The sequence below is a fragment of the Oreochromis aureus genome, linkage group 3, assembly GCF_013358895.1.
Source record: "Oreochromis aureus strain Israel breed Guangdong linkage group 3, ZZ_aureus, whole genome shotgun sequence".
Taxonomy (NCBI): Eukaryota; Metazoa; Chordata; class Actinopteri; order Cichliformes; family Cichlidae; genus Oreochromis; species Oreochromis aureus.
Window position 1 is genome coordinate 56,463,541 of NC_052944.1, and position 15,115 is coordinate 56,478,655.

Below are 15,115 nucleotides of genomic sequence, written 5' to 3' on the forward strand. Positions count from 1 at the left end.
TCCGTATATTTATATATTTCCGAAATCAAACTGTAGTGACATATACTGAACACAATATATTATATAACGTAAGCAACTACCTGAGAAACATCAGATACAGCAGATAAATTAATTATAGGCCATTACTTTTGTATCGTTTATTGCATTTATGGAGGGAGTGATGTATGCTGGGTAATGGCACAGCTAGCGACAGGGTGACTATATTCTTAATCTTAATCTTATTATTTTAATTATTATTATTAATTTATTCTTAATCTTGCAGTCTGTTTTTTGTACTTTAGTGTCCATATTTTACACACAGCACACTTTAATCACATTTGTGGAATATCTCTGAAATTAGGAGCATCCTGTCTCAGGTCGATGCTGAAAAACTAGTTGAAGATCGAGATCAGGAAGTTTATTGCAATTTACACTGCAGAACACAGTGGTTACGCTGTGCAATGAAATTCTTACTTTGTGAGAGCCCTATACAGAAATAAATGAAATCACTAAAATGTAATTTTAAAAATATAATAAACATTGAAAAAATAAATGAAATAAAGAAACTATAATGTAGAGAAGGGTACTGTGTTGTCAGAATACAAAGTGCTGAAGGAGTGAGAAAAAACAAAGAAAAACACAATGTTTGTGCTTTTGTTGTGGTTGTGGCACCCAAAATGTGAAACAGCCATCTTTTGGAAGTTATTTTTTACTTTTAAGGCTCATGTCCCACCATTATTCTATACTGCACAACTGCCTTGTGGTTTGTGTCACATTTTTGTGTTTTATCCTTTTGCTGCGCACATGTATAGCTTTGGAACTAGTCTGTAACACTAAGACACTATCAGAGATAAACAGGGGGAAGACTCTTAGGAATTTAGCCTGGGCCATAAATCTGCTGTTATGGAATACACCGTTACACCCTTCTTTAATTCTACAGTTGCCATGGTAATGGGAGTGTTTCCAACAGAAGGGTCATCTCTATGTATGCAGATGTCCAGAGAGGTGCAGAGGAAGAAATGTGAGTCGATATCAGATCTAAGGCCACCCTCAACTCTTTCGACCAATCATGTCAAGATCCTGTTTTTACCACATGCAATAAAAGTGTATAAAAAGTGTATACTGCCTTTGTTCGTTTGGGTCTCCTGAGTGAGCAGAGTGACACAGCAGCCTTTGTCTCTGAGCCAGAGAGACCGAGGTCCATGGCACCATCTAAAACTAATCTAAAATTCTAACCTTTTGATAATAAATTGTAAAAATGTATAATTTGAGCCTATTTGTCTTCTCTCATAAAAAAAATCAACACATTGGTGCCCAACACAAAGTTCGACTGGCTAAAAGTGAAGGAGAGAACTGGAATCAGGACTGGTGGTGAGAGTTAAGCCTCGGCCTGGTCAAGGCACCGAAATGGTTGCTCAGTGCGAGGAAAAAATTGAGGTATGTACATTGTACAATCTGGCTAAAGTAATTCTGTTGTGAGTGATCGATCTGTAAGGAAGAAGAAATGATTGGAAATTACTCTCTTTATGAATTGTAAATTTCTTGACTGTAAAAGTAGAAGTTTCAAGTTGAAAAAAAAAATCTATAATAGGTTTTTAAACTTGTTATAAAATTAATGAGTACTCACCGTAGGCTCATGAAAGTAACATAGTGAATATTCTGTGGTACCACATGTCTCAAGCTGTTTGGAATATCATACTTTGAATATAATAGAATGCCTTTACTGTGACTATACAGATGTACAATGAGATGCAGAATATCTCCTACTCAGTGCAAACATGTGGGAGAAGAAGGGGGGGAGGGGCACAGTTTCTGCAGCACTATATACATATTACATATGAACAGTATTTAGAAAAAAAAAACTTTACAAATATATAAATCCAGAAAAAAGAAGTAAGTAAATAAATAGTGTTATGTATTTGCAGCGTGGGTTATTGCATGTAAAATTAAGTATTGCACAGTGGTTATGGTAGTGTAGTTTGTTTACAGAGGGAAGTCCTTGCGATGGGGGTGGAAATATGTTGTCCCATAAAGGCACCAAAGTGGGGTAAATGTTTCTCTTTGTTCATAGTAGTTGTAGTTGTTCTGGCTTTCTGACTTTCATCCTCTTGTCTTTATTTAAAGAATCACACAACCGTTAAAAAAGGAAGTGAATTGGTAGAATGCTGAGGAAAAGTAAAGAAGTAGCAAGCAAATATATACTATGTAGTGAGATTCAGTGTGCAAAAGAGGGTATTACAGCTAAAAAAGAGTGAATTAGTGCCAACTAGTGGCAAGATTGACGTAAAGTCTTCCCTGGCTCCATCCGGTAGAGTGAGGGTGATACTGCAGTCAATCATGATCCCTGGTGGAAATGAGTAGAACTGATTATAGGAATACTAAATAAATGAATTGATTAAATAAAATAAAAAAATCAGGATTGAAAAAAATAGAAAAGAAAACCAATTGACTGATTAAAATTAAGACCAGAGAAATAATAAAACATAAACAAATACTGACTATTAAAATATATATGTTTTTTAAAGTAATAAAAGAAATTTATAATGATAAAGATAACTAAAAATAGGTTAAATTGAAATAAGTACCTAATTAACTAATTAAAAACAGGAAATAAATAAATGGTAAAATGGTAAATGGCCTGTATTTGTATAGCGCTTTACTTAGTCCCTATGCGCTTTACACATTCAGTCATCCACGCACACATTCACACACTGGTGATGGCAAGCTACATTGTAGCCACAGCTGCCCTGGGGCGCACTGACAGAGGCGAGGCTGCTGGACACTGGCGCCACTGGGCCCTCTGACCACCACCAGTAGGCAACGGGTGAAGTGTCTTGCCCAAGGACACAACGACCGAGACTGTCGGAGCCGGGGCTCGAGCCGGCAACCTTCTGATTACAAGACAAACTGCCAACTCTTGAGCCACGATCGCCCTAAAAATCACTGTATATCTTAAAGAAAACACCTTAAAACCAATTCACATTTATTTTATTTTATTTATAAAGTGCAAATTAACAACAGTCGTCACCTCAATGAGATTTATATTTTCATATCTTTATAAAGCATTTTTGAATAAATTCTTTTCTTTTCTTATTTTTGTAAATTGTATGTTTTTTAGGGTGCTGAATCCAAAAATTATCTCAATTTCCCTCCATCACATATTTTTTTTTTTTTTTTTTTTTTTTGCCAAACATGATGAGTTTACATTAAAAAAATCACAAAAGTAATGAAAAAAATCAAAATTTTGTTACAATTAACTTACAGTTTAAAAAACCCCAGTCTTACTTTCAGGGCCTTATGAGGAGAGACCCCCCACTAATATCATCTAGCTTCTTCACCCTTATTCTCCAAACCGAATCTGTAGATCTACCGATAGTGCTCTTCTAGCTATTCCAGAAAAACAAAGGGGATCACATTTTCCAAACCTTAGTGCCAAAGCTGTAGAACAATTTACCCCTACCTCTACGCACCATTGACTCTGTAGCTTCTCTTAAACTCAGCTGAAAACTCAGCTATTTAAACAGGCATTTGGGTAATGTTCTTGTGCAATATCTTGTTTTTTGTGTGATGTGTACATTCCCCATAAAGCTCTTTGGTATAGATTCCTGTCTTTACTTTGAAGGTCAGTGTATTCTGTTTTGCTTTCTCCCCACCTTGTCTTTGTAATTAGTGTCAGCCGTGTTTCCCAGGTGTTTGCTCTCTGCCCTGTTCCCCAACTGTATTTACTGTCTGCATGTGTTCCCGTTGTCGCGTCGTCCCTCATGCTCAACTCAGTCAACAAGGAAAGATGAAGAAACTACATTGAAGCAACTCCAGGAGCTTATAATAATTAGACAAAGGGAAACTAATCAGTTGAGAAAGCAGTTGGAAGAAGAAGCAACTTAGACACTGTAGATTATGCAAATTCTCATGACCACTGATCAACAACTACTGATCAAAGCCCACTGACCAATGGCCATGAGTACTCTCTGTGAATTGTACTCATCAGTGGGCTTTGACCAGTGGTTGTTGATCAATGGTCATGAGAAATTGCATAATTATGATGAAGGAACTGACCTCCCAGCCCATTGTTCCTTCAGTGGGCTGGTTTCAGTCATTATGCAAATGTACTGTTTATAAGATTGGGGAAACCTGCAGTCAGCTGAGACTGATGAAGTCACTTGGATGAGTGACGAAACGTTTCTCCCACTGAAAACGCTACGTCCAGATGAACAGAATCAACTTTTGGAGATTTCCTTACCTGGATGATTGAGCAAGCATCAAGACGTCTGTTTGAGATTTTTTTAATATGTATACTTATATTTAATGCGTGGGCTTTTATTGAAATTGTAAAGTAACTCTGTTTTGAAAGTGCTAACCTCAAAAAAAAAAAAGAAGACTATTTTCTTCTCCCAAAAAGGTTGATTCTATTCGTCTGGACGTAACGTTTTCAGTGGGAGAAATGGTTGGCCCCCCTTTTGTCACCAAAACCCAAAGAGGCAGGGAATTATTAAAAAAAGTTAAACGGAAAGATACTTCTTTTCTTCAGTTCTCAGAAGGTTATTCTTATCCTTTTTTCTTATTTTCACCCATTTTTTTTTTCCATTTGTTACATCTTTCTTTTGTTTTTCCCTGCCTATCAACTCTGGCATTGCCAAATTACACATGTACTGATGTGGATAATGAAGCTTATGCGTAGGTTAAATAAGAAAGATTTCTCTGGCTCCTCCAGTCTGCATGTCAAGTGTGTGAGTATGTATGGATGTAGTTAGGAAGCACTTAGTTTAGAGAAAGTGTGTGAATGTGGCATGTTGTATAGAGCACTTTGAGTAAACCGGGAGAGTTGAACTGCATTATATAAGAATCAGTCCACTGACTGTCTGAACAGAGTTTTGTCATGTTACTTTTGCACTATTATGTTCCGGCACATGTTGTTATTACATGGCTTGATGGTACACATTAGGCTGACATCTGGGGCCAGAGCTGAAACTGTTCTGTGCCAGCAGTGTGTCTACAACTGGCCTGTGGCTGCGCACAACTTACACATTGCCCACATACTGCAAAGAATGACGGCCCTTTGGTGGCTCAGATCTGGTTTCCCAGATGTGGCCCACACATGGGCCAGCACAGGACTACCAGTGTGCCTCCAACTGCAACCTATTCAACAAAAATAGTGGTGCAGTTCTTTTTTTTTTCCGCTTAGCCGTGTCGTCTCTGTTGCTGTGTGGACCAGCCCGTGTCAGTCACCTCTTTCACACGTCACTCACTCATCCAGTCATGCACTGCGGTCTCATAAGGAAGCTCAGCTTTTTGATATCAAGTTTTTCCTTGTTCCCGAATACAAATATAAGTATTTGTTCGAAATAAGTATCTGTAAAAAACACGTTTTGTGCCTTTCCGAATACCGTATTCGGGTTCGGCTCCACCCCTAATATATATATATATGTATATATATGTATAATATAATATAATGAGATCAGCAGCTTTCTAAAACACCAAACTGAGGTACTGCATCTGCTATAATGGCACAGTTACATGGATGATTTGACTTTTTATCTTTTTGCAATGTTTGTCTTTAATTTTATCAATAAAACAGCTGTAATTATCACTGACAAGCACATAGTGTGGTACTTTAGCCTTTGTACCGTTTTCATCATTAATTTCAGAGTTGCTACAAAAAATGAACATATAGGATAATTTATCTGTTGCCACAGGGTGGTGCTGAGGTATCAGCCCTCAATCTGAGGGCAGCTCCCTTTAATCACAAAGAAAAGAATTATCACTTGTCTTTTAATGAGCTATTGTCCACTGTTAGACAGATGGTTATAGTGATGGTAAATTTGATTCTTTTTACTGAATCGAGTTTTAATGAGTCACTCACCAAAGTGAATCGGGTTTTTTGAGTCATTTGAGTCACTGAGTCAGTTGACCAGAGAGTGCCAAAATGTACATTTTCACTCAAACTTAATTTGTTTCTCTTTTAATGTAAATCCTACTGCTAAGATGAGTGATTCTTAAAGAAAACAACTATTTTATATAGCAAAAAGAGCAAAAGAATTTCTAAAGGAATATTTATTTTGTTTATTTTTATTTTATTAGTATTGTCCTTACATGTGTCAAATATATATTTTCTCATCTAAATGTCCACTGAGCTGTGAGCCAGGGGGCGGTAGTGCTTGTAAACACTGGTTGCCAACCAAGAAGAAGAAGAAGTAGCTGCGAGCCAGGAGGAGTGAGTGAGTGAGTGAGTGATTCGTTCACTCTATGATTCAGCACAGGAGGGAGGGGGGTTAGCGAGTCATGAGTGATTCGCGCTTTTATGATTCAGCACAGGAGGGAGGGGTGAGCGAGTCATGAGTGATTCGCGCTTTATGATTCAGCACAGGAGGGAGGGGTTAGTGAGTCCTGAGTGATTTGCTTACACCACGATTCAGCACAGGAGGGAGGGGGTTAGTGAGTCCTGAGTGATTTGCTTACGCTACGATTCAGCACAGGAGGGAGAGGGTTAGTGAGTCCTGAGTGATTTGCTTCCCCTACGATTCAGCGCAGGAAGGGAGGGGGTGAGTAGCTCAAATGTGCTGTTAGCATGTTAGCAGAGCGATGCTACTGTGAACCGAGGAGCTATTGTCTTGATGTGAGCTTCTACTCAGGGTTTTTTCTTCCAGTTCAGAGCAGAAATGTTTTTGTTAAGATACTGGATGTTGTGTTTTTCTTCACAATTTGAAATATAAGCTAGATATATTTCTACTAATGAAATTAGTTTGCTAACAGCAACAGGGATGAGTCAGTGAGTCAGTTGCGCTTGTGAATCATGATTCACGAGTCAGTAAAGTGATTCTCGAGTATTGAACGATTCGTTCATGATTCGCGCATCACTAGATGGTTAACTCTCGCATCCTGAACTCCACCACAGTGGAGAAATTTGTGGATGCTTTTAACTTACAGCTATCTGCTCACAATAATTTTGATTTCTCAGCCAATCTTTTCAGTGATTATTGCCTTTCCATTTTAGATGAAATTTGTCCGGTTAAAACAAGAAGAGTTTCTGTATCCAAGTCTTCTCCTTGGCTAAATGACAGTATTTGTTGTATTTGTAAAACGTGATTGTAGTAAAGCGGAGCGCTGGTGAAGGAAAACTCATCTCCTCTATCTAAAGGACCTTTTAGCTTCTTTTAATAATGCTATCAGAGATGCAAGGGCTGACTAATTTTAATATTTGGTTACAAAGAGCAGAGGAAATCCTAAGGTGCTATTCAACGCCCTTAGTGACATTGTTACTCCTGCTCCACCTGCACCTTCCTCAAATGAAGATTGTGAAAAATTTCTTTCTTTTCTGCTTGAAAAAATTAATAGTGTAAGAATTAATTTTTTACAATCAGTACCCGTTTTGTCTGTCTCCACCCTATCTCAGCCCTTTATCTTGGATACTTTCTCTCCTGTTTCTCTACCCGAGCTGGTAAAACTAGTGAATTCAGTAAAAGGATCCTCTTGTTCACTTGACATTGTACCTGCATCATTATTCAAAAATGTCTTTCAGTATATTGGTCCATGTGTGCTCACTTTAATTAACTCGTCACTGGTATAGTTCCTGTTTACTTTAGAAATGCTGCTATTCTCCCACTTTAAAAAAAAAACAAAACCTCAGCAGTTACGAGCCAATCTCTAAATTTCGGTTAATTGCTAAGCTTCTAGAAAAAGTTGTGGCTAAGCAACTTATAACAGTTCTGGACAAACATAGCATCTTTGATAGGTTTCAGTCTGGCTTTCCTAGAGTTCACTGCACGGAAACAGCCCTTCTTAGGGTCTCTAGTAACATTTTGATGAGTTACGATGCAGGAAAATACTCTGTTCTGCTTATGTTGGACCTCACGTTGGCATTTGACACAGTTGACCACCACATCCTGCTTTAAAGGCTAAAGTATTGAGTTGGTGTATCTGGAACTGCCTTGGAGTGGTTCTCTTCATATCTACATCACCAATGTTTTTTTCTGTGGTGTTCTCTAATTTTAGGTCATACCTCCTGTAGGGTAATTTCCAATAGACCAAGTTCAAAAAGGGAGTCTATGGTTGACGCGTGTTCATGGTTTCCAAAAGAAATGCTTCCAGTTGCATTATGATTTGAAGGCTGTTTATTTATTACAAACTGAAGATGTAACAATGAACTCCTTCCTAAATAAGCATGAAAGTTCCAGAAAATAGCAGTTATCCAGAACTACCCGTGTACACGGTCAGAAAACCGTGAGACTCCTTACCTCTCTGTCCACGCTCCTCCCCTTCCCTCTCACACAGGGTTTCATGCCACTATTGCACTTACATACTTAAAGTGCGAGGTACCCCTTTTGAGGTTCGAATCCCAAACAGTGACATAACATTACTTTATGTAAAACAACATATATTTTCATATTTATTAATCCTGAAAAGATGACTTATGTAATGAATCTATGAATTATAAAACAAACATGAACTCAATCGTAAATAAAAATATAAAGCAGCCGTCTGGCGCCTACACCTCCCTTACTTATGGTGTCCCTCAAGGTTCGGTTTTGGGGCTTTTATTGTTTTCAATATATCTTCTCCCCCTCCAGCATGTACGGGGCTCCTTTAAGGACATTTCCTATCACTATTTTGCTGATGACATTCAGTTGTACATTCTTTTAGGCCACAAGATCTAAGCTCCAGCTTCTGAATGACTGCTTAGATTCGATCAAAAGTTGGATGGCTGTTAATTTCCTCCAATTCAATGAGGGGAAAACTGGAGTCCTTTGTATGCACTCCTGACAGATTTTTACCCCATATAGTGAAAGCCCTAGGTCCTCTCTCCGTGTATGTTAAATCCTCTATCAGGAATTTAGGTGTAAGGTTTGACTCGACTCTCACATTGAATGGTCATGTTAAATCTCTGGTTCAGTCTTGTTTTTATCATTTAAGAAATGTTGCTAAGTTAATCTCGGTTTTATCTCGCTTTGAACTGGAGATTGCTATACATCCATTTATTTCTTCACGCTCGGACTATTGTAACTCACTGTTTATATGTCTAAGCAAAGGTTCCCTGGATCATCTGCAGGCTGTGCAAAACGCTGCACCTTTTGACCAGATCCTCTAAGTACTCACATGTGACACTGTTGCTCTCTCACACTGCCTTCCTACTGAAATTAGAGTCAGTTTTGAAGATTTAAGATTTAATTAGAAATGACTGAAAAACATGCCGTGAAGTTGAAGATTTATTAGGCTGTGTTTTGTGTTTTGTTCGAAGAAGAATAACTTCATATAAGAAAGAAAATATATCACATATGCAGGACACCTTAAACTAGTTTTTTAATGAAGCAGCAAGGCAGAACAAAATCAGGGCTGTATTAAGACACGGGGACTAAACCCCAATTCAACCAGACCCAGAACTGATCTGAAATTAAAACAGGACCACAACAGTTCAAAATGAGGACTACTTTAGGACTTAACCAAGACAGAACCAGAATCAAATATACAGTTGAAACCAGATATTTACATACTCTTCAAATAAAACACAAACACTTTTTTAATTGTAACATCAAATCAGACTAAATGTTTATTTTTTTTAGATTGATAAATATAAAAAAGTTATTTGTTAAATTTAAAAAGTAAAGAGAGAAATCGTATATATTTCGTAATTGCAAATGGAACCAAATTGTATTCAAAATTGAGCCACACTTATGGAGATCCACAAATGGAATATATATATATATAAAAAATACATATCCTAACCTTAATTACTGGGGGAAAATGATGAACATAGTGAGTAAGAAGTAAACTGAGTGCATCTTTTGGACAGAGATATGTATGTATAATACAATACAGATATATAAAAAGACTTTGAAATGTACAAATGTACAAAATATTGATAAAAAATTATAAAATTGGAGGCAACTTTGCCTATGGTACAATGTACACAATGTATGAAAAGATCTTTACTGCAGATACTACCATGGCTCTGCAGATTTTTTTTCTTTTATTTTAAACTATGTCGCCTCACCTTCAAGTTGGCAAATTACTTTTGGTGGTCAACTCTCTCAAGCAGTTTAACAGTTTCTGTTTTGCCTGTCACTATTCCCTGTCTGTTTCCTTACCTGGTTCTTCCTGACCTTGTACTTTCTCCTCATGTTCTTCTCTTTCCTCCTCTCTCCCTCTTTGGACTGACAATCATACACAAATAGATTGTATTCAATTAGATGAAAAATTTACATTAATATGAAAAAAAATATTATTAACATCACTTATAAAAAACGTCCTCTCTCAGTGTACTTTCAAACAAAAGGCAAATAACCAAACCACATGAACATCTAATAAAAGATATAAATATTGAAACACTGATCCAACATTATCCTTTATTGACGCATCATTTGTTCTTACACTTTTACCTGAATGTGGCTCCTGGGTTGGTAACAACAGTAGGCTACGGACAATTTTAAGTTTTAGATTTTAAATAGGCTGTATAGGGGAGAGGCAAGCTGGAACAAACCATTTTGGGAGGGGGGGGTATCTATACTTTTGTTGTTAAAATGTTCCATCTCAATTATGTACTGTATCCTTTTTATATTTTTAGTAGTGTGTCACACAAACACCAAATATTGTCAAAAGGAGTAAGAAATCTTTGGGGGTGCTTTGATTCATTTTGGGCTAAAAAATAGACTAAAATCGCACCTGGAATATACTGCTGTGTATTGAAATTCCTCTTGTTTTGCATAGAAATATATTGAACAACATACAAAGCATAATATATAAAATAATATTTACCTGAGTTTTTTCTTTGAAAGAAGCTCCTTATGTCCACTGTTGTGTTCATCAGTACATAACTGAAACCGATAGGGATGGGTACCGGTATCCGGTGCCATTATGGCACCGGTTCTGACATAAACGGTAGTAACCAGATCGAAAAGCAGCGCACATTTCGGTGCTTTATTTTGGTGCTTTTTTTATCCTGAGATGTCATACACTTTGGATTCTAGCCAATCATTTTACCTTTGCAAGCGTAGTAAGCGGGCCCAGGTACGTACGTTCTTTTAGAGCAGAGCTACTGATTAAAAATACCCAAAGCAAAGTGGTCAAAAGTCTGGCTGTACTGTAGATGCAAACTCAGCAGGTTGCAACAAGTCCTTTAAGGTGACACTGTGTAAAGAAGGTAACACCTCGAATCTGATGAAACACCTGGCGACGTATAGCATTTTGTTAAAAGCCGAGAAATTCACCGTATTTGATAGCTTGCTGCGAGACCTCACACTACTGCGGGTGTGGTGCCTGTTATCGGACCGGAGTTAGCAACATCCCCCAAGAACCCAAAGAGGAGAGTCCTGGCCTCTAGCCCTGCCAGTGTAGCAGAAATGATGACGGATGATGATGGCAGCAGCAGCCGTTCTTCTCTGGGTGAGAAGCTTAATGTTTTTCGTGTGTAATTTACATTGAGTACGCTAACCACATTATTACATGGCTGTCTTCTTGTTTGATGGCAGATACTCCCTTCACCCTGGCACAAAAAGGCTAAAATGACCAAAGAAAAAGTGGGAAACAGTTAAACATGAGAGGTTTTTAGACAAAATTGGTGTTTTTTCCATTGTTTAAGCACTGCTTCCAGCCAAGAGTGATATCATATATGCCCTATAGCTGCAGAAAAGGCTAACATTGTTATCTTTTTACTAAAAAACAGCTAAACATGAGAGGTTTTTGGACAAAGTGTGTGTTCTCCATTCTTTAAGCACCGGTTCGAGCACCGTTTAAGAACCGGCACCGTTTCAAAAGTACCGGTTTGGTACTGGTATCGGATAAAACCTAAATGATACCCATCCCTAGAAACCGATTTAGAGTGTTTTATTTAGCTGTGGAGGGTAACAACTGAAAATATGAAACAAACACACATGTAAGCTAAGACTCTAAAAAAAAAACAACATTGTTGTTCGGCTTTTCATTTCGCCATTTGTTGATTCACTCGAAGAGCAAGTAACATAATATGGATCAAGTGATCAGTTTGATATCAATCTTTTGTAATACACCGTCATATTTACATTATTTGTACAGTACGAATGATTTGCTTTGGTACCTGGTCAAACTTAAGCTCTCCTCTGTCTGCCTGGCTGCACTTCCCCTACAGCAAACTCGCAGGCAGCAGCTTCTCCCCCCTTGCTCACATGTGCTGTGCTCAGTCAGCTAGTGCCTGAGCTCGCCTCATACCAAAATTAGGGGGAATTTATGACTGTGCGCTATGTGCTTCGAATAATGTGTGTAGTTTTTGTTTTATAGTTGTCAGTCAGGCATCTAACTATGAAACAAATTACACCCCAAAAGACCCTGGCCTTCTGAAACAACAACCCGGGCTTAAGCCCAGTAAGCCCCCCTGCTCCGCCGATGTTTTTAAGCCCTAATGGGCTTTTTGAGCTTCCTGCTTGAACATTACCTGCCTAAAATGAATGGAGTATTTCTCTGCAATTACAAACTCTGTGTAAACAATCTTGGTATCAAAATAAAGCTAACACTATTTCATCCGAGGTGTAAAATTGCTGTGTCAAAGTTACTGAGGCTGGAACACAGAAAAGGTAAGTAGGTATTTTCCTTGTCTAATTTATTTATTTTTTAGCTTATAACCCTTTTAAAACTTTAGTACACATATTATTCCAGAAATTCAGCAATCAGCATATAAACATCTGTGCAAAGATTTGCATTTCTAAAGTGAAACAGTGAAAATTAAGCACTGGTAATACATAAATATCCAGGGGTGTCTAATTTTGGCACACATTGGACACCATATTATAGAGTATTATAGAACAGAAATGAATGTATTTAATTAAAATGCCTAAAAATGCTTGTTTTTTTAAATATTGTTGAAGAATTAACCACACATTCATAGGAAACGGGCCCTTTCTTCCCTGCAGGTGAGTCTAAATGTCTTCTGGCCCTTAAAACTCTGAGGGGCTGTAACCTTGGCTTCTTTTGGTTGATTTGCATGATTGACAACTCTTTTTAATCGTTTGAGCCAATAGAATCACAACAACGATAGCGTGTTCACATCTTTCAACCAATCAGAAGTTACAATACATGTGGTTCCAAATTTTTGACTTGTGGTGTACAGTTTACAACTAGATTTCAAAATATATTGGAAGTATGAATTAAATTGGCTAGTCTGACATAATCTGCTAACCATATCATTGTAAATACAGGAAAATATTTTTAATTTTGCATTTTACATTGGTATCAAACTCATTTTGAGTAAACTCACCTTCAAATTAAATTTAAAACGGGTAATCAGTAATAAAATTAACTGTAGCCGCCATATTGCCATGGTTCATGGTTCTTTTAAAAAAATCACTAACTTGCAAACATTAGCAAAAACATTTAATAAAGGTTTTTCAGTTTTTTCTTTCAGGTTCTTTTTTCAGCTCCTCTTAAGCTTTCAGCTTTTTATTTCTTGAAACGTCCCCCACTTTGGGAACCTCTGGCGTAGAGAGACCAGGGAGAAAAGGGGGAGCAACTAAATCTTACCTGGGATGTTACGAGAGTGAACTGTTTTGGAAATCTGGTGACCTGACAACAGTGCCACCTGCAGGAAGCTTCTTTCTCTCTGATGGCCTTTGTCCTGAGACCTTTTACGGTGCGTACACACCGAACGCGATAGAGGCGGCCAGAGCGTCAGGTGTACATGTAAAGTCAATGGAAAGAGCGCGATGACACGCGATTGTGCGTCCGGCGAAAATTCGGAAGCAGATTTGCGTTGCGAAAACGCCAAAACCTGTGAAACGCGCGTCAGTGTACCGCGTCTGGCGCGTTTGACTCGCGAAGAAAACCACGCGTGTCAGATTTTGTGTTGCATTTTGTGCACATGCGCGTATCGCGCCAACCGCTCGAGTTGGAAAATCTGAACTCTGGCGTCAGATCGTGCCGCGACAACCAATCAGGAGGCTGGTGACATGGCTCTGACCTAGGTCAAAAGGGCAGATCCAGCCAAAGCCCGTCATACGTCAATCAATATGGAGGAAAAGCTCATCAGTGCCGTGGCCAACCATCCAGAGCTATATGATGCCAGCTGCTACTTTTATTTAGGTATGGCGGGGACGTCCTTTACGCCGCTGCTCTGCTCTCCACAGTAAATAGAGGAGGGCGACTCTCTCTTCACGCTCTAGCTCAACAGCTGCCATCTTGCGAAGATACCGTCTGGCACAACTTCCTCCCACATTTCCAGTTCATGCACGTGAGACGATGCAATTTTGAGGCGCGATGGATTTTTGTTGGACACGCGTTGAGGTGCAAATGTGCACGCGTCAAATTAGGGGCGTTTGGGGCGTTTTTGCTCGCGTCTATCGCGTTCGGTATGAACACACCATTAGTCTGATGGTGTTTTTCCTGAGATCTGTGAATTTTTAGTCTGATGCCTTTATTCAGAGGTCTGATGGTTTTTTTTTTTTTCAGTGAAACTTGATGCACTTTTGTCTATGGTCTGAAGTCTAAAGTTGTTTGACCTGATGTTTGACGATGTTTTCCTGAGACCTTAGAATGTCCTAAAATGTAAACCATACTTTTGACATTTCACATATTTTAAAAATAGGGTTCTTTGGGACCTGGAATGTTAATGTGCCTGTTTATTAAGCACTTTGGGCCAACTTCTGTTGTTTAAATGTTCCAAAGGATATAAATAAAATATATATGACAGTCAACACCAAAAGTTCAGATGTTTTTCGTAGTGCTGTTTAAAATGTATTTTTCATTTCATATAAAATAATGGTTTAACACAATTAAAGTTAAGCATTGGCAACATACTGAACTTAGAGGATAGAAACAAAGTATCTATATAGTATTGATTCGATACCAATACCAGCGTTTTTTAATCGATATTATCAATATCTGAATTGCTTTGCCCACCTCTAAGCCTACCACAAAAGAAAAAAATTTATAAGTCCGCTTTAATTCATGTATGTAAACTACATTTTATAACCACATCTGAAAAATGCTCCATTTGTTATCTCTGCTGAATAATATATTAATTCATGAAGGTATTTGGATTTCTTAGAAACCCTGAGCGTTTTATTTGGTACAACAAAAAAGATATTGAAAACAATGGTCATGCAGGCCTGATGCTTGGCGGATCTTTCCTTTTTTTTTAAAGTATTTTTTGACCATACAACACATACAGATAACCAAGAAA

The 15,115-nt window shown here is 38.0% G+C and overlaps 1 protein-coding gene across 1 annotated transcript in view; it reads left to right on the plus strand.

The window, feature by feature from the left end:
• The first annotated feature begins 1,107 nt into the window (after positions 1-1,107).
• The window catches only part of LOC120435498, a 33,954-nt gene continuing 19,946 nt past the window's right edge, over positions 1,108-15,115 (plus strand). The window contains exon 1 of the mRNA XM_039605204.1: positions 1,108-1,416. The gene's annotated coding sequence lies outside the window, so the exon portion shown is untranslated. The remainder of the gene's footprint in view (positions 1,417-15,115) is intronic.